Raw genomic sequence first — 26,427 nt, 5'->3', positions numbered from 1 at the left:
ACCGCGCTCTCGGCCCTATAAAAGCAAACCGCCTACCAAGGGATATCCTGGTGAAATTCACATTCTACGGGACGAAAGAAACCATTCTTCAGGCTGCACGTGACCGCGAGCCACTGACCTTCCAAGGACACCACTACCAGATCTTTGCGGACCTAGCTTCCTCCACCATCCTTAAGCGGAGAGCCATGAAACCCTACACGTCGGCTCTATCCTCTCATCAAATTAAATACAAATGGGGATTTCCTTTTAAATTAATCTTTACAGCCGCGGGCCGCTCTTATGCCGTCTCCTCACCAGAAGAAGCACAGCAACTCCTGAAGAGACTACGTTTGCTTCTGCCACCAGCGGACAACCGTTCCTCTATAGAGAGACGCAACCATAGATCCACCACTCAGCGAGATATTGAGCACCAGGCCTCTTCACCTCGTTCAACAAGATCCTCCTCGAAAGTGGCTGATGACAGGGCGGACAACGCTCCACCACGATACTTTCCATTATGAATCCTGCCTTGTCTTGTTCTCCTGCGTAGGAGACCCCATTCCGCACTCGACCCACCATCCTCATCTCTTCCTTAGGTTGGGTAAGACTCTCTGTTTCATTTGTTACCGGCCCACATCTTTTTGGGCGCTTATATTTTGATATATCGGGTTTTTCCCTTTTTCTGTTAACTGCTGGGGTAACTGTTTACTGCCCCTAATCTGTACTATATGTTTAATTAGTCCAGCAACTAGTCTATTTCCAGAGCCATAAAAGCTTTTTGTTACGGGCTTTTAAGTTTTTTTATAGCTCAATTTGTCTAGACTACCTAGTTTTCATCCCGTTGAACTTTTAATTGCCGTTAGATTTTTTTGTTCTTGAACCTGGATTGCTCGTGTAGTGTAACTAACTGACTTTGTTTGAACTTTGGCTTCCCGCCGTTTCTTTCCTGCCTTCATTATGCCGCTCACCGCTAGTTCCCTCCCGCCCCTTCAAGAAGTAGACTCTACGGAACTTAGCAACAGGACTTGGCTCTGGCCTGCATTTCCTACACTATAAACGTGGATCCTATCTTTTGCCCAATGTGCTAGCTATCCTTCCTCTTTGAAGATCCCCTACAGATCCCCCCTCCCAGCTTACATTCTGAAGCTATGTGATATGCTGACCGGGCACTCTATCCCCGCTCATTCCCCTCATTTAAACTGCATCTATTGTGTCTTTCATTCAACATGCCTGCACCTAATGATCGTGACATGATGCCTATCTGTATGCAAGTCTGTGTCGGTGGCTGCGTGCCCTCCGTATTGTCTCTCTCTGCTTATTATATTAATTGCTCCTATCATGCTCAGCATCATTTTCAAGTAATCTCATTTCTCACTGAGGTGATCAATTCGGGGGCATGGCTGCTGACACAGAAAACAACAAATAACCATTTGAGACGACCTGTTACCCCCATGCTCCTATTGTGTTTTCTGTGAAGATGTTGTCTCTCCCCACTCAACCCCTATGGGGCATCTGCTATGTGCTGAGGCTATGTGACAAGCTGTTCCCCTTGTTCAAGCCACCTTAACTGCGCACTCCATTCAATATGCATGTGCCTAGCGATTGTGACAGGAAGCTTATCTGTATATTAAGTCTGTGTCGGTGGTTGCGTGCCCTCTGTGCTCCATACCTCTGTTTACTGTAAAACTGCTTACACTACGCGGTGTATCACCTTCAAGTAATTTTATTTATCATTGAGATGATCGATCGGGGGGGGGGCATGGCTACCGACACAGAAAACTAACGATAACTACTTGGGTTGACTCGCTCATTGCTCGCTCCTATAATGTTTTCTATGAAAAAGTGGTCTCCTTCCACTCAACCCCTATGGGGCATCTGCTCTGTGTGGCATTTCTAATATTATTAAAAGGTAACACAGTTTCCAGCTGGCTGAACTAGGCTGATATGCTAAAAGTATAGCTTTACTAATTCTCGGCAGGTCCTATGCCCCACATAGCAGATCCAAGATGATCTACAGCCCTCCGGCCCCTAATCTGTGAATCATCCTAATTACCTTAAATTTATCAGCTTCGCCCATCCGGCATGGCCTTTTCGGTGAATCAATTATTCCTCTGATACAATCGCAAATTACTTATTTTGCACAGAACCTGCATATAATTAATTGGTGTCTATCTAACTTCTGCAGTGTATTTGTAAAGCTAAATGATCCTAAAATACCTAGTCTACATCACTAGATGGCAGCATTGTCCCCACTTGCTTGTGTCTTAATTAAATTTAGGTGCTTTTTGCTTTTCATAATAAAACGTCCCCTACGTGAAGCAACACCATATACTATTTCCATTGCCTGGGGTCGAGTTTTAGCCCGACTTTATTACTGGTGGAGTTTGACGTTGGGGACGGATTTGATTTGTTTCTTTTTATTTTCCATGAAAATGCGGTACTCTACATTGGCCTCTATGAGTGGCTCATTACATATAATACCCTTTACCGGGCTTCCACTCTTTGCCATCGAATCCCATCACAACACTCCCTGTTGGCCTTTAAGGACAGCTACCACTAAACCTCACACTTGTCATTGTCTATGACCCCTGAGCCTGGCCCCAACTCGTTGATCCAAAATTTCCCTCCCCCACCATCGAGCTTGGCTTCATCTGACTGTATAAGCTTAAGTGATGAACACCCTCTTTGCTTGCCCAACCTCACTCTGAAGAATAGGATTCCAGACCCTGATCCCAACACCCTACTACCCATAGCTCATTATAGACCTCATCCACTGCGAGGCTCATGTCTCCACCCCTCATCCCCACAACCATACGTACCTTCACCCTGTACCAGACACCTATAACATAGCAGGTGGGGCAGGCAGCTGACACACGTCCCCCTCTGATGTTTCTGGAGTTCCCTCCTTTGGTGACCTCCCTGAATCTCTGGATATTACCGTTCCTGACCTGTACAGGGTCATCATATTTACCTGAGAAGGTCCCTCGACATTCACCAGCCTTAAATTGCTCCTTTCCCCCCAGAACACTCCTGTATGAGATGTGTCTCTGGTCTTTTTCCTCTTCTTTTCACTTCGCTCTCTGTGACTCATTCCTCTTCTCTTTCTCTCTTTCCCTTCCTCCTTGGGTTACCCATCTCATGGCCTTACCTCTCTACGCTAGCATACCCTTTCATCCTCCACGATTGCTCATACCCTTAAAATATTCTCACATAATGTCCAAGGTTTTGGATCTCCCCAGAAGAGATCTAAAGCATTTAATTACTACAATTCCTGCCAGGCAGATCTGGTCTACCTACAGGAGACCAGACTCTCTTCCTCGTCATGCCCGAAGTACCTGAGTAGACACTTCCCTACCTCTTTCTTCGCCTGCGCTCGGACTGAAGTCCGCGGGGTCATTATAGCTATCAGGAAAAATCTTCCCTTTATCTGCAATAAACAAATAGCGGACCCCACGGGCAGATACCTTATACTCCTAGGCACACTGTATGATCAAGACATTACAATAGCGACCTACTATGCCCCGAATGCTCATTAATCTAATTTCTAATTCAATTCTTACAAGTGCTAAACCAACATGGTTCTGGTATGATAATTGTCACTGGCGACACAAACGCCGCCCTGAACCCCAAAATTATTAGACAAAGAAACCATAACTCCAATTCTCCAACTGTCCCCTCCGACATTCATGGCACTAAGATTAAACAGTTACTGGACAAACATGGCTTTGTGGATGTCTGGCAGGAACTCCATCCTACAGTGCGAGACTTCACTTTTTATTCGCACGCGCATTGACCATATTTTTGTCCAGCAACACTGCTTACATTTAGTCCCGGGTGCTAAAATCCACAACACCTCCAGGTCAGATCATTCCCCCATTTCAATCTGTTGCTCATCTTTACTGCCTCGACGTAGGGAGTTCCTCTGGCGGCTCAATGACTCCTTGCTAACTAGGGGGGACCTCCTGAACCATTTAAAGAATAAAATTAAAATATACTTTGAAGATAATGACGGCTCTGTTTCTTCCTCATTGATTTTATGGGAAGCCCACAAAGCGACAATCAGAGGCTTCCTGATTGGCCAGGCATGTGAGCTAAAATGCCAGAGAAACTCCAAATAGAGGAACTTTCCACCAAACTAGATAAGGCAGAGCAAGAATGGAAACAAACCCCTACATGCATCAATAGATTGATCAGAGACAGGGCTCGCACAGAACTGGATTTGCTCCTCACAGATAAAGTCGAAAGACAGATGAGGTGGCGGAGGCAGATGTTCTACTATAATGCCAACAAACCCCTTGCCCTCTTAGCTAGGTCTCTAAAAAAAAGTCCTTTACATTCTACTATACTCAAGGTCCGACACCAATTGGGCCAGCCAGGGGCGCTTCTGAGCATAAGCAGCACAGCCTTGTGCCTAGAGCGTCACAAAGTTCAAAGGGCGATGTTTCGAATCTTTAACCCTCTTATGGCATGGCCTCTTTAAGCCACAAGAGCTCCATCGGCCGGTGTAATGTCAGAAATTGCAGCCCGAATGCAGCCCTGCACGCAGAAGATGAAACGTCATCGCATACTATAGCATCGGGCTACACGTCTTCAGTACACGACAATTAAAAGCGCATTCCCGTTTTTATGCAGCTGAATTGTGTATAAACGTTCCGCCCACCACCGCTGACATTAGCATACTAACCTCCTACAGCCCTCCCTGATATCCTCCGTATCATCCTATAAAAGGTAGATATAAAAAGTGTTTCAAAGACTTTTGATAACTAATTGGCATTCAATTAGAGAGGCAGTGGCGAGCAAGGGGTGGAGTATGCGGCGAAGGGGTGGAGTATAATGAGATAAACAGAGCAATAAATAAAATACACAAATTCTTTACACCACACCGTAAGTGAATTGAACTGCAGCGTTGGAGGATGACGTAGCACGCATGTCCCACAGCCGCATGCGCAGAACCCACAGAGCTGCAAAATCTGTGGGGCTGCAAACGCTGACACTACATCGGGGCTCACGCTGGCTGCAGGCTTCTGCAGGCTGCGTGCATACACTTCCCCTCTTACACTGATGGATTTAATACACTTGCCGCCGGCCAATCAGTGAAGAGGGTGTGAAGAGCCTGAAGGATATAGGCTCCGCCCTCTGCACGTTTTTGTCAGAAGAGAGCAGGAAGGGTGCTCCTAAAGCAGGGAAGGGAGAGAGGAGCAGGCGCTCTGCAGGCATCGCTCAGCCTGGCTCCTGTGACCATAGAGTGTACTTCTAAACAGTGGACCTGCAGGAGGGATCTACTGATCATGCTGCTAACGGTAAGTGCCAATCGCCAGTCACGGGCGAAGCCACGCCCCCTGCCACGAAGCCCCGCCTCCATCCGTCATAGGCTCCGCCTCCCCAAAAATAAATTCACGGCTCACACCCGGTAAAAGCCTGCCACAGCAATATTGTAGGGCAGCCCAGACAAGTAAGATGGTGCCTCTCTGAAAACTGTAGCTCCCTGTGACCTTCCACCCTCACACCTGACAGCACCCTGTGATCTCTCCCCCTTCCCCAGCAGCACCCAGTGACTTCTCCTTCCACCCCCTGATACTACCCTGTGAATCCCCCCCCACACACACACACATAGCAGTACCATGTGACCTCTCCCCCACTCCCAGGCTGTACCCTTTGACCTCCTCCCTTTACTCAGCAGCACCCAGTGATTTCTACCCCCTTAGCAGCAGTCAGTGACCTCCCACCACAGCACCCCCCAGTGACCTCTCCCCCCCTCCCCCAGCAGCACCTAGTGACCCCTCCGCCCAGCAGCACCCAAGTGTCCTCCTCCACCCCTTGGCAGCACCCGGTGACCTCTTCCTATCCCCAGCAGTATCCAATGACCTCCCCCCCCCCTCCCAGTGACCTACACCCACTCCTCTGCATCACCCAGTGCCCCCTCCCTCTACCCCCCCAGTGACCTCTCCCCCCTACCCCTAGCAGCGCCCAGTGACCTCTCCCCCCTACCCTCATGCAGCACCTAGTGACCTCTCCGCCCAGCAGCATCCAAGTGTCCTCCTCCACCCCTTGGCAGCACCCGGTGACCTCTTCCTACCCCCCAGCAGTATCCAATGACCTTCCCTCCCTCTAAGCAGCACCTAGTGACCTACACCCACTCTTCTGCATCACCCAGTGACCCCTCCCTCTAGCAGCACCCAGTGACCTCTCCCCCCTACCCCCAGCAGCGCCCAGTGACCTCTACCCCCTGAGCAGCACCTAGTGACCTCTCCGCCCAGCAGCACCCAAGTATCCTCCTCCACCCCTTGGCAGCACCTTGTGACCTCTTCCTACCCCCCAGCAGTATCCAATGACCTTCTCCCCACCTCCCAGCAGCACCCAGTGACCTACACCCACTCCTCTGCATCACCCAGTGACCCCTCCCTCTAGCAGCACCCAGTGACCTCTTCCTAACCCCAGCAGTAGTATCCTGTGACATCTCCCATAACCCCCCCCCCCCTCCCGAAACACCTAGTGACCTTTCCCCACGCCTTGGGAGCACCAAGTAACCATTTCCCACTCTTACAGCAACCACAGTGACTACCTCCCACCCCCACCCCATATCAGCCGCCTCAACCGCACTCTTCCCCCAGCAGCAGCCACAATGAACTCTCACACCTCTCAGCAGCACCCACAGGTGAACTTTTTCACCTTGACGCCTCCCACAGGGGTCAGGATATATGCAATTGATCTGTGGGGACATGGTATCTGCATTTGATCTGTGGGGACATGGTATCTGCATTTGATCTGTGGGGACATGGTATCTGCATTTGATCTGTGGGGACATGGTATCTGCATTTGATCTGTAGGGACATGGTATCTGTATTTGATCTTTGGGGACATGGTATCTGCATTTGATCTTTGGGGACATGGTATCTGCATTTGATCTGTGGGGGACAGGATATCTGCATTTGATCTGTGGGGGACAGGATATCTGCATTTGATCTTTGGGGACATGGTATCTGCATTTCATCTGTGGGGGACAGGATATCTGCATTTCATCTGTGGGGGACAGGATATCTGCATTTGATCTTTGGGGACATGGTATCTGCGTTTGATCTGCGGGGGGCAGGATATCTGCATTTGATCTGCGGGGGACAGGATATCTGCATTTGATCTGGGGGGACATGGTAACTGCATTTGATCTGGGGGGACATGGTATCTGCATTTGATCTTTGGGGGACATGGTAGCTGCATTTGATCTGTGGGGGGCAGGATATCTGCATTTGACCTGTGGGGGGCAGGATATCTGCATTTGACCTGTGGGGGGCAGGATAGCTGCATTTGATCTGTGGAGGACAGGATAGCTGCATTTGATCTGTGGAGGACAGGATATCTGCATTTGATCTGTGGGGACATGGTAACTGCATTTGATCTTTGGGGGACATGGTAACTGCATTTGATCTTTGGGGGACATGGTATCTGCATTTGATCTTTGGGGGACATGGTATCTGCATTTGATCTGTGGGGGGCAGGATATCTACATTTGATCTGTGGGGGACAGGATATCTAATACCCAAACATGTTTCGAGGTGGCCATGTTATCTGCTGATTGCAATTTTTATTTAATGACATTATTTTCATGGCATTTTATCTAATGAGATGTGTTGTAGTTGATAAAATGCAATAAACGTAATTGCATATGTTTTACTGTTTGGTACTGGGCCATTTAAAAATGGCAGGAAGCACATTTGATGGGCCCAGTTCAAATAAAAAGTACATGGAAAGTAAATATTAATATGGTAGCATTTCAATGTCATGATATAACCACTCCAGTCCTATCCCAACAGGCGGTAACCTATTTACATATCCCATAATGCTTGTGAAAAAGTATTCTGAAATGAATACCGTTTTACTTGATAATCTGATCCTGAAATGTGAAGGACATGATACCTTAACTTGTTCTGTTGGGACATGTTGTTGGGACTTGTAGTGAGGGTGCTGTTTTTGAGGCGCATAGCTTCAGCATGTGCTGTATGGCAAAGCTAGGCAGTTGCCTAGAGCCTGGAGAGAGTCTAGGGGCCTGGCGATTGCTAGCCCCCACCAAATCTCCCTAAATAAGCTAGGTGATCATCAGTGAAGGGTTAAATGTGTTATCTTGTCTAGGGCCCCATTTCATAGTTATGCTTTATATCCTCTACTAGTCGACCTAAGCCATTTTAAAAACGTCTCTAGGTCTGTCACCACGGCATGTCAGCGCGCATGCGCCCACGCCCGTCCACCCTGCCCCCTTGCTTGTTCTCGACCTGTCCCAATGGCTGTCAGTGTGGCACATGGGCGGTAGCGCAAAAGCACTGACATAGGGACGCAGAGACACTTGCCAATTATTATATAGGATAATGTGTGTTTATTTTTTATGGGGGGGGGGGGGGGCGGCGCACCACAAGATTTCTTGCCTGGAGTGACAAAAAGGCTAGAAGCGCCCCTGGGGCCAGCCCGTGGCCAACCCCCGTAAAATTGTAGACATATTCTCTAAGTTTCTTTCCGATCTCTATTCCAATTTATCCGAGGCCTCTGAACGAGATATAACAGCCTTCTTAGCCTTCCCTTCCCAGCCTCTCGCCTGACACAGCAGAACGTATTGGCGCTCCAATTACAACCCTCAAAGTCCAAGCTGCCATTAAAACACTCAAAGTAAACAAATCCCCGGGCCCTGACAGCTTCTCAGCCCAATATTACAAAAAGACCTCAGAACTTATAGCCCCAACCTTAGCTAAATGTTATAATGAACTTAGGGAAGGCAAACGTCCTCCACATAATATGCTTAGGGCGCAAATCTCTATGATCCCTAAAGAGGACCAAGATTGCTACAGTGCCCATCAATTTCGACTTCAAGCTATTAGGCAAAATCTTAGCTCTGAGACTCAATACAGTCCTCCCTGCCCTCATCCACAGGGATCAAGTGGGGTTTGTCCCAGGCAGGCAAGCTGAAGATGCTACCAGAAGGACCATCCTCTTAACTCATTATCTACAACACCACAAAATACCTGGAGTAGCATTATCGCTTGATATTTTCAAAGCGTTTGATACTCTCTCCTGGGCTTATCTAAAACTGGCCCTCCACAGATGGGGCCTTGATTCTAATTTTCTGAATTGGGTAGAGGGCATTTACTCCCACCCCACCGCCTCTGTACGCTACTTTGGACAAAATTCCGAAGTGTTCCCAATCAAGAGAGAACGAGGCAGGGGTGTCCCCTGTCTCCCTTGCTTTTTATCTTAGCCTTTAGAACCGTTCGCAAGATACCTCAGGGACAACATAGATTTTAAAGGTGTGGAGAAAGCAGGCATTAGCCATAAAATATTAATGTTCGCGGACGACACCCTCCTATTCCTCACCCAACCGCTTATCTCAATACCTAACGCACTTAAAGCATTTGACAACTTCGCCAAAATTTCAGGTCACCATATCAATGCTGCCAAATCTAAAGCAATGAATATTACTTTAGACTCACCAAGATGCGAAGCCCTTAAAGAGGCATGCCCCTTTCGTTGGGTACAAACACTGCCTTACCTAGGAATCACTTTAACGCCCTCTTATTCCTCCCTCTTTTCAGCTAATTATCCCCCACTACTAAAATCCCTGTCAGCTTTAACAACTAAATGGTCTACTCATCCCCTATCCTGGCTGGGTAAAATCAATTCCATTAAAATGACATACTTGCCTAAAACTTTATACTACTTCCGAACCCTCCCAGTTAAAGTCCCTGACCATTACTTACGTATATTTCAGAACAGAATTCATGACCTTCATCTGGGGCCGCAAAGGCCCTCGAGTACGTAAATCAACTATGTACGCCCACAAACTAGATGGCGGCCTAGGCGTCCCTCAAATAAGCTGTTACTATAAAGCAGCTGTTATTAGCCAACTTACTCGGCTTTTTCAGCTCCAGGACACCCCCTTGTGGGTGTTCCTGGAAATCCCGGATTGTGCGCTTCTCCTTCCCAGCACTCTACTGTGGCTCCCCTCCAAATTAAGAACTCCTACCATGAGCCCTCCCCTGAGACATGACCTCCAAGTCTGGGACTCTGTACGATACTCGTCCAATCTACAATCTCCCCATCTACCACTATCACCCCTCACGGGAAATCCCCTTTTCCGCCCTGGCCTGGATTGCTCTGCTTCATTTTACTGGTGGTCGGAACACAGCCTAACCCAGGTGGACCACCTTCTCACCCCTAGAGGCATTTGCTCGTGGTCCGAACTTCAGGAAAAACATCAAATTCCTAAAACGGAATTTTTCCCTTATCTTCAACTACGACATTGAATCACTACACATATCAAGGATAGAGACCTCCCATTAAACCTTACCCCTTATGAGAACATCTGCCTCCGCCGCCCTAATTCTCGAGGCCTAATTTCCTCTGTCTATGCCTTCCTAACTCGCCCCCAACACCCTATCCAGCACGCATACGTGTTAAGATGGGAATCCGACCTAGCAGAGAACAAGGACAGAGAGGAATGGCTGGACATCTGGGGGAGGATTTCTAAATGCTCCAACAATCTACACACAATAGAATTGGCATATAAAGTCCTAACTAGGTGGTACCTGGTCCCAGCTAGAATAGCCAAGGTTTTCCCCTCAGCTAATCTTTTTTGCTTCCGGGGATGCAGAGTGACGGGATATGCTACACAATTGGTGGTCCTGCCCTCGCCTTATCAGATTTTGGAGTCGTGTCTTTAAGTTGTTGTCCGCCTTATTTCATAAGACAAGTCCCAAAAACCCATGGCAAGCCTTACTGCATGCAAAAATAGAATCATTAACTACCAAACAAAACAAACTAGCGTCTTTAGTTTTCTCAGCGGCTACAATGACTATAGCAAACAGTTGGAAGAAGCCTTCAGTTAACTTGAGGAAGTTAAGGCTAGAATTAATTCCTACATGGTCAACGAAAAACTCACAAGTATACTTCGGGACACTTATAAATCCTTCGAGAAAATATGGGAACCTTGGATTCAGCTGAGCATCCAAACATGGAGGATACACTAATCACTAGGCTATGAGATGGGACCCTTCTTTCTCTTTCTCTCTACCTTCCTTTCTATTTCTACTCTCTTTTCCTCCTTTTTTCTCTCTCTTCTTCTCCTCGACTACACTCCTGCCCCTCTACACACTCTGAATAGCAGCGTTTTTTTGCTTGCTGCTTTGAGCTAACCTCCTAGGCTTCCCCTCACACTGGCCTTCCCTCCCTTCCCCTTTCCCCCTCCAGGTTGGTCCCTACACCTCCCCCTTACCATAGCATACCCCAGATAGCTGGTTTAATCCTCTGAGGTACAGTTAGCTTTTCACAAGCATCACCCCCTGTTCCAAACCCTCACTAGGCCTATTGGTCCAACCTGACCCTTCCCCTGCTACCCCCCATGTAGTTTGTCTCCCTCCCTCCATTGGGTGACCAGCGAACCAAAGCTAGGCTCTCACTCCCATCTTAGCCTGGGTGATGCAAAGCACCGTTGACCAGGAGGTTGCCTAGCTCTCTCACTATTCATACACCCCCTGTTCTGTTATGGTCATGTAACTGCTGCATCTCTCATGATTACCCTATGTTTTACAATTTGTGCAACATGAGCTCTGTTGGTCTTTTTCTTCCCTCTTGTTATCCATTGTTCATGTTTAAAAAATTTTAATAAACACTTTGAAACAAAAAAACAAACAAACAAAAAAAAAGAATAGCTTGGACTATTTGGAATGGTATAGAACTTTGGATTTTCCCACAGACTGTGACAGTTTGTGAAGGGTATGAATAATTTTAGACTGGACACTTTTTGCTCAAATGTAAATAAAAGCTGATTTATTTTTTTGCACAATAATGTCTCTTGTACACCATGTCATTTCCTGTCAAACCACTTGCTGGTTGAATAAAAGTAACTTTAAGTCAAAATTTGCCAGGGGAATAATTATGGGAAGCACTGTGTGCGTGTGTGTTGCACTATAATTTCATGCAAACTGTGGAGTGCATTATTGACTTGCAATTTTATTGACTTGTAATTTTATTATTATTGTGATGTTTACTTTATATGTTAAATAAAATAATTCTTTAGACAATGGTGCTATATTGTCGGCCTCATTTCTTGGAGCTTATGTTTTGCATATCCTATCTATTGTACAGCGCTTGACATACATACACTGACTGATACACACACCTTGGGCTCAATTCACAAAGAGAGTTCTGTTCTAGGAAATTATAATGTAACGATTGGTGTAGCAACACAGACGTCTGATTATTGCGTGATCTGCAGTATCACCAATAATGCAGACACTATCCCTGATTATTTGATGATCTGCAGAATCACCAATAATACAAGTATAGCTAACAGATATACTGAGTGTATAGTGCTTGGTGCAACAGTACTGAATAGTTTTAAAAGTCCTCACCAGAGGAGCTGGTGGGTACTATCAGAAGCACCTTACCAGTGACAAGGGCTCACTGGTGAGTAGAGTGGTCAGACAAGCTAGGATCGGTAACAGGCGGGCATAGACAGTACAAAATCGGCAGGCAAGAGAGTAGTAATATACAGGCAGAGTCAGCAACAGAATCAGATGGGCAGAAGTACAGAATCAATAAGCAGGAGCAGAGGTCAGAGGTGAGCCAGAGTCATACACAGAATATCCTACTAATATAATAAATGGGAAAGTTCGGATGTTTGGATGTTTGTTACTCGATCATGCAAAAACGGCTGAATGGATTTGAATGAAATTTGGCACACACATAGTACATTACCTGGAATAAAGTATAGGATACTTTTTATTCCCATAACGAAAAAGGGGGCAGAGACAAATACAAATTTCACTGGAAAATGTAAAGATCGCAAAGCTCACAAACTTGGTCATTAAGTAATTTTGTGTTGGGGTTAGAAAAAGTGGGCGGAGCCAACACCAGCCAATTCTTACACTGTTACACTGGAGGTGTGTTTAGCTGCTAAGGGCAACAATGGTTAATTTGCATATATTCAGCAGTGATGCACTGGGAGACATCTCAAGCTCACTCCAACCTGAATTATCGCAAATTCTTTCTGTTTTAAGAAAGCAAACTTTTGTTTTTCTTAACATCTTAGTAAGGGGGCTTTTAGGACCATTGTAGTCCCTTACACACTCCAATGAGTTCTGGGTCACCATGAGCTTGCTGGTTATTCTGTACCTCTCAGTGTTACAAGCCCTACTGCATACAGCCAAATTAATCCATGCCATGCACTGATGAGGATCAAACAATCCAAAACAGTCTGTATGCATGTTGGATTATTATGGTTCTGTACAAATTAAGAAGCTGACACATCATTGCATTCCAGCCGTTCTGGAGGTGTGTTTAGCTTCTAAGGGTAACAATGGTTAATTTGCATATATTCAGCAGTGATGCACTGGGAGACGTCTCAAGCTCACTCCAACCTGAATTATGGCAATTTTTTTCTGTTTTAAGAAAGCAAACTTTTGTTTTTCTTACACTGTTGAGGGTAGGGTTCTCAAACTTTGCACAGTTGGTCGTTGGGTGACTGGGATTAATATTCAGAAAAGTGGTTGGAGCCTATAAAAGCCAATCAAAATTCACCTATTGATTTTCAAGGGGAATATTTACATTTCTGCAATTCTTGTACTGTTAATGGCACAAGCCTCAAACCTGGTATAGTTGATCATTGGGTGACTGGGGTTCAATTTTAGAAAGGGGGTGGAGCCACAAATAGCCAATCAGATTTGTTTCATTCCAATGCAAATTATTGTTGCCAAACACTGCAAAGCTCACAAACTTAGTAATTGATTAATTGTGTGTTAGGGTTAGGAAAGTGGGCACAGCCAACACCAGCCAAATACATAAGCGGGCAACGCAGGGTCATAAGTGGGCGGAGACAAATACAAATTTTACTGGGAAAATGTAAACAGCAGCCATTCTTACACTGTTAATGGCAGGGTTCTCAAACTTTGCACAGTTGGTTACTGGGTGACTGAGATTAATATTCAGAAAAGTGGGTGGAGCCTACAAAAAACAATCAAAAATTACCTATTGATTTTTCAGGGGAATATTTCATTGCTGCCATTCTTGCACTGTTAATGGCACAAGCCTCAAACCTGGTACAGTTGATCATTGCGTGACTGGGGTTTAAATTTATATAAGGGGGTGGAGCCCCAAACAGCCAATCTGATTTGTTTCATTTTAATGCAGGTTATTGATGCCAAAGACCGCAAAGCTCACAAACTTGGTCATTGAGTAATTGATTAATTGTGTGTTAGGGCTAGGAAAAGTGGGCGCAGCCAACACCAGCCAAATACATAATCGGGCAATGCTTGGTCATCAGTAGGCGGAGACAATTACACATTTTACTGAGAAAATGTAAACTGCAGCAATTCTTACACTATTAATGGTAGGGTTCTCAAACTTTGCACAGTTGGTCACTGTGTGACTGAGATTAATATTCAGAAAAGTGGGTGGAGCCTACAAAAGCCAATCAAAATCCACCTATTAATATTTAAGGGGAATATTTAATTGATGCCATTCTTGCACTGTTAATGGCACAAGCCTCTTGCACTGTTAATCACCTGTACCTGGTACAGTTGGCCATTGGGTGATTGGGGTTCAAATTCAGAAAAGGGGTGGAGCCACATCCAATTATTTCAATGCAAATTATTGATGCCAAAGATCGCAAAGCTCACAAACTTGGTCATTAAGTAATTTTGTGTTGGGGTTAGAAAAAGTTAATGGCACAAGCCTCAAACCTGGTATAGTTGATCATTGGGTGACTGGGGTTCAATTTTAGAAAGGGGGTGGAGCCACAAATAGCCAATCAGATTTGTTTCATTCCAATGCAAATTATTGTTGCCAAACACTGCAAAGCTCACAAACTTAGTAATTGATTAATTGTGTGTTAGGGTTAGGAAAGTGGGCACAGCCAACACCAGCCAAATACATACCTGGGCAATGCCGAGTCATCAGTGGGCGGAGACAAAAACAAATTTCACTGGGAAAATGTAAACTGCAGCCATTCTTACACTATTAATTGTAGGGTTCTAAAACTTTGCACAGTTGGTCACTGGGTGACTGGGATTAATATCCAGAAAAGTGGGTGGAGCCTACAAAAAACAATCACAATTCACCTATTGATTTTCAAGGCAAATATTTAATTGCTGCCATTTTTGCACTGTTAATGGCACAAGCCTCAAACCTGGTACAGTTGATCATTGGGTGACTGGGGTTAAATATTTAGAAAAGATAGATTCTTACTATGCATGTAGTAGATCACTTCACTTATCTAGGATGAATAGTAGGACCTCTCCATCCATCAGGACCTCTCCATCCGGATTCTCTCACCAAAGACTACCCGAGACAACTAGGTACCTGCTTTACTCATGTTACATACCACCACAACATATCCATAAATAGAAACTATCAGAACAATTGTATCGGTACCATAAACTCACTTTTATGACATAGTCCTCAACAACTGATGTACACAATGTTTTCTATGTGGAATATTCTTCTGTCTGTTTAAATGTATTATAAAAATTCCTAATAAAAATGTATTTGGAAAAAAAAAAAAATATTTAGAAAAGGGGTGGTGCCACAAACCACAAATCAGATGTGTTTCATTTCAATGAAAATTATTCATGCCAAAGACCACAAATCTCACAAACTTGGTCATTGACTATTGACAATTGTGTGTTAGGGTTAGAAAAAGTGGCCACAGCCAACAGCAGCCAAATACATACCCGGGAAACATTAGGACATCAGTGGATGGAGAAAAATACAAATTTCACTGCCAGAATGTAAACTGCAGCCATTCTTACACTGTCTGTCAATGGCAGGGTTCTTAAACTTTGCAAAGTTGGTCACTGGGTGACTGGGATTAATACTCAGAAAAGTGGGTGGAGCCTACAAAAGCTAATCAAAATTCACCTATTGATTTTCAAAGGAGTGGAGCCACAGCCAATTAGATGTATTTCATTTCAATGCCAATTATTGATTCCAAAGACCGCAAAGCTCACAAACTAGGTCATCATTGAGTAATTGTGTGTTAGGATTAGAAAAAGTGGGCAGAGCTAGCACTAGCCAAATACATACCCGGGCAACGCCGGGCGACCAGCTAGTCAAGTATTAAGAATAGTACAATAAACCCTGGTTTCCTCCCAGATCAAAATACATCGGATACTGTCTAAGGTCTGAGCGCTCACACAGTATTCGCAACAGCAGACAAGCTGCGAGTGATTCCCAAAGGCTTAAGAAGCAGAGGAGACCCCACGGCCACGCCCACACCAATCAGGAGCGCCGTGAGTCTCCTCTGACGTCAGCCGACCGGCCGGTCAGCTGACGCGCCTTCTCCCAGCATAAAGGTCCTGTCTGTGCACGCGCCCGCGCAATACAGCAACCCTATGAGCAACAGACAATCCCGTCCTCGGCATGCTACACGCCGGAGGAACGGGTGAACCACTCGCCACGGAAACCGAGGCAGCTGCGGAAGCCCCGCAGCTGTCTCTTCAGGGAACATTACATATAACAGTTTTTCTTCTTTATAACAACATCAGAAGGGCTTTACTAGATCTTCGTATGCTATTTTATCTCCATTCCCCTGCTGTAGATAAAATACCTGCCCTTTGATGCTGTATTTGAATTGCTAGCAATTGAATTAGAAAAACTGTTATGATCTTAAAAAACTCTAATTAATTAGGAATTGACTCCCATGACCTGTACATACTGATGCTTACTGACATCCACTACAGGGTACAGACACACAGGGCTGATTTATTAACACAGGGGCAAAGAACGCTAATTTTATTTCTTGCAGCTATGATGATAAATTAGTCCTACAGACAGTCCGTGACTGATAAACACTGACAGATTAAAGAGAGTTCCTCTCTGGTTCCCTTTAAAAACAGAGAAAGCTTTTATACATACCTGGGGCTTTTTCCAGCCCCATACGCACGGATCGCTCCCACGCCGCCGTCCACCGCTTCCTGTATTGGTGGTACTGTCACTTCCGGCGGACGCGGCCAATTGTCCGCATGAGCAGGGGCTCCCTCCGTACCCTTACGCGTGCGGCTGCTCAGTATGCAGCCACACGCGGAAGTGTATGCCGGGAGCCCCTGTGATGCGGACAATTGGCCACGTCCTGCCGCCGACTGGCCGAAACTACGGGACCCGGTACCGCCGGATACTGGAAGCGGAGGACGGCGGCGTGGGAGAGATCCGTGCGTATGGGGCTGGAGGGAGCCCCAGGTATGTATAATAGCTTTTTTTCTAGGGCCTCTGGTTCCCTTTAACCACTTGAGAACTGTGGGCTTTACCCCCCTTAAGGACCAGACCCTTTTTTTCCATTCAGACCACTGCAGCTTTCACGGTTTTTTGCTCGCTCATACAACCTACCACCTAAATTAATTTTGGCTCCTTTTCTTGTCACTAATAAAGCTTTCTTTTGGTGCTATTTGATTGCTGCTGCGATTTTTACTTTTTATTATATTCATCAAAAAAGACATGAATTTTGGCAAAAAAATGATTTTTTTAACTTTCTGTGCTGACATTTTTCAAATAAAGTAAAATTTCTGTATACATGCAGCAGGAAAAATGTGGACAAACATGTTTTTGATTAAAAAAAAAACCATTCAGCCTATATTTATTGGTTTGGGTAAAAGTTATAGCGTTTACAAACTATGGTGCAAAAAGTGAATTTTCCCATTTTCAAACATCTCTGACTTTTCTGACCCCCTGTCATGTTTCATGAGGGGCTAGGATTCCAGGATAGTATAAATACCCCCCAAATGACCCAATTTTGGATATAAGTCATCCCAAAGTATTCACTGAGAGGCATGGTGAGTTCATAGAAGATTTTATTTTTTGTCACAAGTTAGCGGAAAATGACACTTTGTGACAAAAAAAAAAAAAGTAGTTTCCATTTCTGCTAACTTGCGGCAAAGAAATTAAAATCTGCCACGGACTCACTATGCTCCTCTCTGAATACCTTGAAGTGTCTACTTTCCAAAATGGGGTCATTTGTGGGGTGTGTTTACTGTCCTGGCATTTTGAGGGGTGCCTAATTGTAAGCACCCCTGTAAAGCCTAAAGGTGCTCATTGGACTTTGGGCCCCTTAGCGCAGTTAGGCTGCAAAAAAGTGCCACACATGTGGTATTGCCGTACTCAGGAGAAGTAGTATAATGGGTTTTAGGGTGTATTTTTACACATACCCATGCTCGGTGGGAGAAATATCTCTGTAAATGACAATTTTTGATTTTATTTTTTTTTTTTTACACACAATTGTCCATTTACAGAGATATTTCTCCCACTCAGCATGGGTATGTGTAAAAATACACCCCAAAACACATTATACTACTTCTCCTGAGTACGGCGATACCACATGTGTGGCACTTTTTTGCACCCTAACTGCGCAAAGGGGCCCAAAGTCCAATGAGTACCTTTAGGATTTTACAGGTCATTTTTGTTTCAAGACTACTCCTCACGGTTTAGGGCCCCTAAAATGCCAGGGCAGTATAGGAACCCCACTAATGACCCCATTTTAGAAAGAAGACACCCCAAGGTATTCTGTTAGGAGTATGGTGAGTTCATAGAAGATTTTATTTTTTGTCACAAGTTAGCGGAAATTGATTTGTATTGTTTTATTTCACAAAGTGTCATTTTCCGCTAACTTGTGACAAAAAATAAAATCTTCTATGAACTCACCATACTCCTAACAGAATACCTTGGGGTGTCTTCTTTCTAAAATGGGGTCATGTGTGGGGTTCCTATACTGCCCTGGCATTTTAGGGGCTCTAAACCGTGAGGAGTAGTCTTGAAACCAAATGTCGCGAAATGACCTGTGAAATCCTAAAGGTACTCATTGGACTTTGGGCCCCTTAGCGCACTTAGGGCGTAAAAAAGTTCCACACATGTGGTACAGCCGTACTCAGGAGAAGTAGTATAATGTGTTTTGTGGTGTATTTTTACACATACCCATGCTGGGTGGGAGAAATATCTCTGTAATTGACAATTGTTTGATTTTTTTTACACACAATTGTCCATTTACAGAGAGATTTCTCCCACCCAGCATGGGTATGTGTAAAAATACACCCCAAAACACATTATACTACTTCTCCTGAGTACGGCGATACCACATGTGTGACACTTTTTTGCAGCCTAGGTGCGCTAAGGGGCCCAACGTCCTATTTACAGGTCATTTTGAGGCATTTGTTTTCTAGACTACTCCTCATGGTTTAGGGCCCCTAAAATGCCAGGGCAATATAGGAACCCCACAAGTGACCCCATTTTAGAAAGAAGACACCCCAAGGTATTCCGTTAGGTGTATGGCGAGTTCATAGAAGATTTTATTGTTTGTCACAAGTTAGTGAAAACTAACTTTGTGAAAAAAAAAAACAATAAAAATCAATTTCCGCTAACTTGTGACAAAAAATAAAATCTTCTATGAACTCGAAATATACCTAACAGAATACCTTGGGGTGTCTTTTTTCTAAAATGAGGTCACTTGTGGGGTTCCTATACCGCCCTGGCATTTTACGGGCCCAAAACCGTGAGTAGTCTGGAAACCAAATGTCTTAAAATGACTGTTCAGGGGTATAAGCATCTGCAAATTTTGATGACAGGTGGTCTATGAGGGGGCAAATTTTGTGGAACCGGTCATAAGCAGGGTGGCCTTTTAGATGACAGGTTGTATTGGGCCTGATCTGATGGATAGGAGTGCTAGGGGGGTGACAGGAGGTGATTGATGGGTGTCTCAGGGGGTGGTTAGAGGGGAAAATAGATGCAATCAATGCACTGGGGAGGTGATCGGAAGGGGGTCTGAGGGGGATCTGAGGTTTTGGCCAAGTGATCAGGAGCCCACACGGGGCAAATTAGGGCCTGATCTGATGGGTAGGTGTGCTAGGGGGTGACAGGAGGTGATTGATGGGTGTCTCAAGGTGTAATTAGAGGGGGGAATAGATGCAACCAATGCACTCGCGAGGTGATCAGGGCTGGGGTCTGAGGGCGTTCTGAGGGTGTGGGCGGGTGATTGAGTGCCCTAGGGGCAGATAGGGGTCTAATCTGATGGGTAGCAGTGACAGGGGGTGATTGATGGGTAATTAGTGGGTGTTTAGGGTAGAGAACAGATGTAAACAATGCACTTGGGAGGTGATCTGACGTTGGATCTGCGGGCGATCTATTGGTGTGGGTGGGTGATCAGATTGCCCGCAAGGGGCAGGTTAGGGGCTGATTGATGGGTGGCAGTGACAGGGGGTGATTGATGAGTGGCAGTGACAGGGGGTGATTGATGGGTGATTGACAGGTGATCAGTGGGTTACTACAGGGAAGAACAGATGTAAAGCGTGTAGGCGGGTGATTGGGTGCCCGCAAGGGGCAGATTAGGGTCTGATCTGATGGGTAACAGTGATAGGGGGTGATTGATGGGTGATTGATGGGTAATTAGTGGGTGTTTAGGGTAGAGAACAGATGTAAACACTGCACTTGGGAGGTGATCTGATGTAGGATCTGCAGGCGATCTATTGGTGTGGGTGGGTGATCAGATTGCCTGCAAGGGGCAGGTTAGGGGCTGATTGATGGGTGGCAGTGACAGGGGGTGATTGATGGGTGATTGACAGGTGATTGACAGGTGATCAGGGGGGATAGATGCATACAGTACACAGGGGGGGGGGTCTGGGGAGAATCTGAGTGGCGGGGGGGGGGGAGATCAGGAGTCCCCAGGGTGCAGTTAGGGACCTAATAAAAAAAATAGAGTTTACAGTGATTGATGGGTGATTAGGGGGGTGATTGGGTGCAAACAGGGGTCTGGGGGGTGGGCGGGGGTCTGAGGGGTGCTGTGGGCGATCGGGGGGCGGGGGGGAGGGAATCAGTGTGCTTGGGTGCAGACTAGTGTGGCTGCAGCCTGCCCTGGTGGTCCCTCGGACATTGGGACCACCAGGGCAGGAGGCAGCCTGTATAATACACTTTGTATACATTACAAAGTGCATTATACACTTTGTATGCGGCGATCCGGGTGCTAGTAACCCGCCGGCGGGTTACAGCGCGAGGGGGGCGGAGCCAGTCCCCGGCGGAGGATCGCGGCACGAATGACGCGATCGCTCCGCCTATGCCCGTACAAGGACCGCCGCCTCTCGTACATGCGGCGGTCCTTGCGGGATCCACTTTCCGGCCGCCCATGTGCAGTGGGCGGTCGTTAAGTGGTTAAGATTGACACATACTGACCGATATTCACCAGTGCTGATTTGTCAAGATAGGTGCAAAGAAATATGGATCAAGAGTGGAGCAGTTGCTGTGATTGGCTGCTCTGTGCAACTGTTTCCCTTTTGTCCTAATTTTCACAGTATCTGTTTGGATAAATCAGCATCACTGACTGTAGAGAAATAGGGTAGGTTAGAGAACATTCAATGAGAGGGTTGAAGATTATATATTAGGAGTAAATCAGGACTGACGCACAAACACGCACATGCGCACACAAACACACACAGAATAGGGAAGACAAGATGATGACTAGCATCAGTTAGGATAGGTTAGCGATAGTGTAGAGTAGAACCTGCCCAACAAGAGTCTACCTTGGCGCGGTGGCAGACTTACGGTCTTTTTGGCCAAAAATCTTAAACAGAAATGGGTATCTACAGCACCATAAAAAATACCAGAAAGATAACCAGATCCTGTTCCAAATTTGAACATAACCAGATTGCTCCAAATTTGATCCAGTGTAAGGCTCTATCCCAGGCTTTCTCAACCAGGGTTCCCTGGAACCCCAGGGTTCCTTGAGGACTCTGCAGGGGTTCCTTGGCATTTTACCCCATCGTGGGCGAAGTATAATAGAGCACACTATAATAGGTGGTACTGTAACAAGAAGAACTAAATTGGGGGGTCAGGAGACAGTATAATGAGTGGCAGTGTAAAAGGAGATAGTGAAATTAGCAGCCTAACCTATTTAAAGACCATGCCTCCTGAAAAATAAATGTAGGGGTTCCTCGAGACTAAAAATTGTTTGCAGGGGTTCCTAGAGATCCCAAAGTCATTTACAGGGTCCCTCCAAGGTAATAAGGTTGAGAAAGGCTGCTCTATCCAATCTGACTTATCTGGACCAGTGGACATTCTCCAACCTGAAATTTGTGATCACATAAACCAGAGTTACCAGTTGGCATAACATCAGATGCCATATAACAGGGATGGTGCAGTCACTTCTTTCACTGAACTTAATTTTTGGCCAATTTGACTAACCAAATGACTCTTTGATGTGATGAACTGTAATAAAAGTGTCCCTAAGAGCTGATACAGATCTTTTTTCCCTTTTATTTTACTTCTTCTGAAAGTAGTATGTTGGCAAGTGAAAATCCAAATATACAGTGGCTTGCAAAAGTATTCGGCCTCCTTGAAGTTTTCCACATTTTGTCACATTACTGCCACAAACATGAATCAAACATGAATCAATTTTATTGGAATTCCACGTGAAAGACCAATACAAAGTGGTGTACACGTGAAAAGTGGAACGAAAATCATACATGATTCCAAACATTTTTTACAAATCAATAACTGCAAAGTGGGGTGTGCGTAATTATTCGGCCCCCTGACTCAACACTTTGTAGGACCACCTTTTGCTGCAATTACAGCTGCCAGTCTTTTAGGGTATGTCTCTACCAGCTTTGCACATCTAGAGACTGAAATCCTTGCCCATTCTTCTTTGCAAAACAGCTCCAGCTCAGTCAGATTAGTTGGACAGCGTTTGTGAACAGCAGTTTTCAGATCTTGCCACAGATTCTCGATTGGATTTAGATCTGGACTTTGATTGGGCCATTTTAACACATAGATATGTTTTGTTTTAAACCATTCCATTGTTACCCTGGCTTTATATTTAGGGTCATTGTCCTGCTGGAAGGTGAACCTCCGCCCCAGTCAAGTCTTTTGCAGTCTCCAAGAGGTTTTCTTCCAAGTTTGCCCTGTATTTGGCTCCATCCATCTTCCCATCAACTCTGACCAGCTTCCCTGTCCCTGCTGAAGAGAAGCACCCCCAGAGCATGATGCTGCCACCACCATATTTGACAGTGGGGATGGTGTGTTCAGAGTGATGTGCAGTGTTAGTTTTCTGCCACGCATAGCGTTTTGCATTTTGGCCAAAAAGTTCAATTTTGGTCTCATCTGACCTATAGGTTAGATAGGTAGGTGCCCCCCAGTATAGGTTAGATTAGGTAGCTTCCCCCAGGATAGATTAGGTAGCTGCCTCCAGGATAGATTAGGTAGGTGCCCCCCAGTATAGGTTAGATAAGGTAGGTGCCCCCCATTATAAGGTTAGATTAGGTAGGTGCCCCCCCCCCCTATAGGTTAGATTAGGTAGGTGCCCCCCAGTATAGGTTAGATTAGGTAGGTGCCCCCCATTATAGGTTAGATTAGGTAGGTGCCCCCCAGTATAGGTATTAGGTAGCTGCCCCCAGGATAGATTAGGTAGCTGCCCCCCAGGATAGATTAGGTAGCAGCCCCCCAGGATAGATTAGGTAGCAGCCCCCCAGGATAGATTAGGTAGCTGCCCCCCAGTATAGGTTAGATTAGGTAGATGCCCCCCAGGATAGATTAGGTAGCTGCCCCCCAGGATAGATTAGGTAGCTGCCCCCCAGGGTAAATTAGGTAGCTGCCCCCCAGGATAGGTTAAAGTAGGTAGCTGCCCCCCAGGATAGGTTAGAGTAGGTAGCTGCCCCCCAGGATAGGTTAGAGTAGGTAGCTGCCCCCCAGGATAGGTTAGGTAGCTGCCCCCCAGGATAGGTTAGAGTAGGTAGCTGCCCCCCAGGATAGGTTAGGTAGCTGCCCCCCAGGATAGGTTAGATTAGGTAGCTGCCCCCCCCCAGGATAGGTTAGGTAGGTAGCTGCCCCCCAGGATAGATTAGGTAGCAGCCCCCCAGGATAGATTAGGTAGCTGCCCCCAGGATAGATTAGGTAGCTGCCCCCCAGTATAGGTTAGATTAGGTAGCTGCCCCCCAGGATAGATTAGGTAGCTGCCCCCCCAGGATAGATTAGGTAGATGCCCCCCAGGATAGATTAGGTAGCTGCCCCCCAGGGTAAATTAGGTAGCTGCCCCCCAGGATAGGTTAGAGTAGGTAGCTGCCCCCCAGGATAGGTTAGAGTAGGTAGCTGCCCCCCAAGATAGGTTAGGTAGCTGCCCCCCAGGATAGGTTAGGTAGCTGCCCCCCAGGATAGGTTAGGTAGCTGCCCCCAAGGATAGGTTAGGTAGCTGCCCCCCAGGATAGGTTAGGTAGCTGCCCCCCAGGATAGGTTAGATTTGGCAGCTGCCCCTCCCCCCAGGATAGGTTAGGTAGGTAGCTGCCCCCCCAGGATAGGTTAGGTAGGTAGCTGCCCCCCCAGGATAGGTTAGGTAGGTAGCTGCCCCCCAGGATAGGTTAGGTAGGTAGTTGCCCCCCCCAGGATAGGTTAGGTAGGTAGCTGCCCCCCAGAATAGGTTAGAGTAGGTAGCTGCCCCCCAGGATAGGTTAGAGTAGGTAGCTGCCCCCCAGGATAGGTTAGGTAGCTGCCCCCCCAGGATAGGTTAGGTAGGTAGCTGCCCCCCCCCCCAGGATAGGTTAGGTAGGTAGTTGCCTCCCCCCAGGATAGGTTAGGTAGGTAGCTGCACCCCAGGATAGGTTAGGTAGGTAGTTGCCCCCCCAGGATAGATTAGGTAGGTAGCTGCCCCCCAGAATAGGTTAGAGTAGGTAGCTGCCCCCCAGGATAGGTTAGAGTAGGTAGCTGCCCCCCAGGATAGGTTAGGTAGCTGCCCCCCCCCAGGATAGGTTAGGTAGGTAGCTGCCCCCCCCCCCAGGATAGGTTAGGTAGGTAGTTGCCCCCCCCCCCCAGGATAGGTTAGGTAGGTAGCTGCCCCCCCAGGATAGGTTAGGTAGGTAGTTGCCCCCCCCCCCCAGGATAGGTTAGGTAGGTAGCTGCCCCCCCCCCCAGGATAGGTTAGGTAGGTAGCTGCACCCCAGGATAGGTTAGGTAGGTGGTTGCCCCCCCCAGGATAGATCAGGTAGGTAGCTGCCCCCCAGGATAGATTAGGTAGGTAGCTGCCCCCCAGGATAGGTTAGGTAGGTAGCTGCCCCTCCCCCCCAGGATAGGTTAGGTAGGTAGCTGCCCCCCCCCCAGGATAGGTTAGGTAGGTAGTTGCCCCCCCAGGATAGATTAGGTAGGTAGCTGCCCCCCAGGATAGGTTAGAGTAGGTAGCTGCCCCCCAGGATAGGTTAGGTAGCTGCCCCCTCAGGATAGGTTAGATTAGGTAGCTGCCCCCGCCAGGATAGGTTAGGTAGGTAGCTGCCCCCCAGGATAGGTTAGGTAGGTAGCTGCCCCCCCCCCTGATAGGTTAGGTAGGTAGTTGCCCCCCCCCCCCCCCCCAGGATAGGTTAGGTAGGTAGCTGCCCCCCCAGGATAGGTTAGGTAGGTAGCTGCCCCCCCCCCCAGGATAGGTTAGGTAGGTAGCTGCACCCCAGGATAGGTTAGGTAGGTAGTTGCCCCCCAGGATAGATTAGGTAGGTAGCTGCCCCCCAGGATAGATTAGGTAGGTAGCTGCCCCCAGGATAGGTTAGGTAGGTAGCTGCCCCCCCCCCCCCCCAGGATAGGTTAGGTAGGTAGCTGCACCCCAGGATAGGTTAGGTAGGTAGTTGCCCCCCCAGGATAGATTAGGTAGGTAGCTGCCCCCCAGAATAGGTTAGAGTAGGTAGCTGCCCCCCAGGATAGGTTAGAGTAGGTAGCTGCCCCCCAGGATAGGTTAGGTAGCTGCCCCCTCAGGATAGGTTAGATTAGGTAGCTGCCCCCGCCAGGATAGGTTAGGTAGGTAGCTGCCCCCCAGGATAGGTTAGGTAGGTAGTTGCCCCCCCCAGGATAGGTTAGGTAGGCAGCTGCCCCCCCAGGATAGGTTAGGTAGGTAGTTGCCCCCCCAGGATAGGTTAGGTAGGTAGCTGATAGGACAGGTTAGGTAGGTAGCTGCACCCCAGGATAGGTTAGGTAGGTAGTTGCCCCCCCAGGATAGATTAGGTAGGTAGCTGCCCCCCAGGATAGATTAGGTAGGCAGCTGCCCCCCAGGATAGATTAGGTAGGTAGCTGCCCCCCTCTGCCCCATAATGGAGGGGGGAGTCGCAGCCGCGGGGAGGGTAGCCCGACCTCTCCCTCCCTTCCACTTCCCGGCCCCCCCCCCCCCTCAGATGCAGAGTGAACGCGCACGGAAGTGCTGTAGGCAGAACTCACCTCCGTCCCTGGTTCCAATCGCCACTGATCTCCTCCCGCTCTGTATAGATGCTGATACACACACTGCCGGAAGCAGTGTGTGTATCAGCTTCTATGCAGAGAGGAGTTCAGCGGCGATTGGAACGCAGGGAGGTGAGTTCTGCCTACAGCGCTTCCGTGCGCGCTCACTCTGCATCTGAGGGGGGGGGGGGGCCCGGGGAGAGGAAGGGAGGGAGAGGTCAGGCTGCCCTCCCCCCGGCTTTGGCTCCCCCCTCCCAAAAGCGC

At 47.1% G+C, this 26,427-nt stretch overlaps 1 protein-coding gene across 1 annotated transcript in view; it reads right to left on the bottom strand.

Annotated features, from left to right (window-relative positions):
• The window catches only part of LOC137524806 (aldehyde oxidase-like), a 339,511-nt gene that overhangs the window by 262,769 nt on the left and 50,315 nt on the right, over positions 1 to 26,427 (bottom strand). The gene's annotated exons all lie outside the window — the stretch shown is intronic.

This window comes from Hyperolius riggenbachi, chromosome 7, assembly GCF_040937935.1.
Source record: "Hyperolius riggenbachi isolate aHypRig1 chromosome 7, aHypRig1.pri, whole genome shotgun sequence".
Taxonomy (NCBI): Eukaryota; Metazoa; Chordata; class Amphibia; order Anura; family Hyperoliidae; genus Hyperolius; species Hyperolius riggenbachi.
Note: the sequence above shows the minus strand (reverse complement) of the source record. Positions and strands in the feature narration are given on the sequence as shown.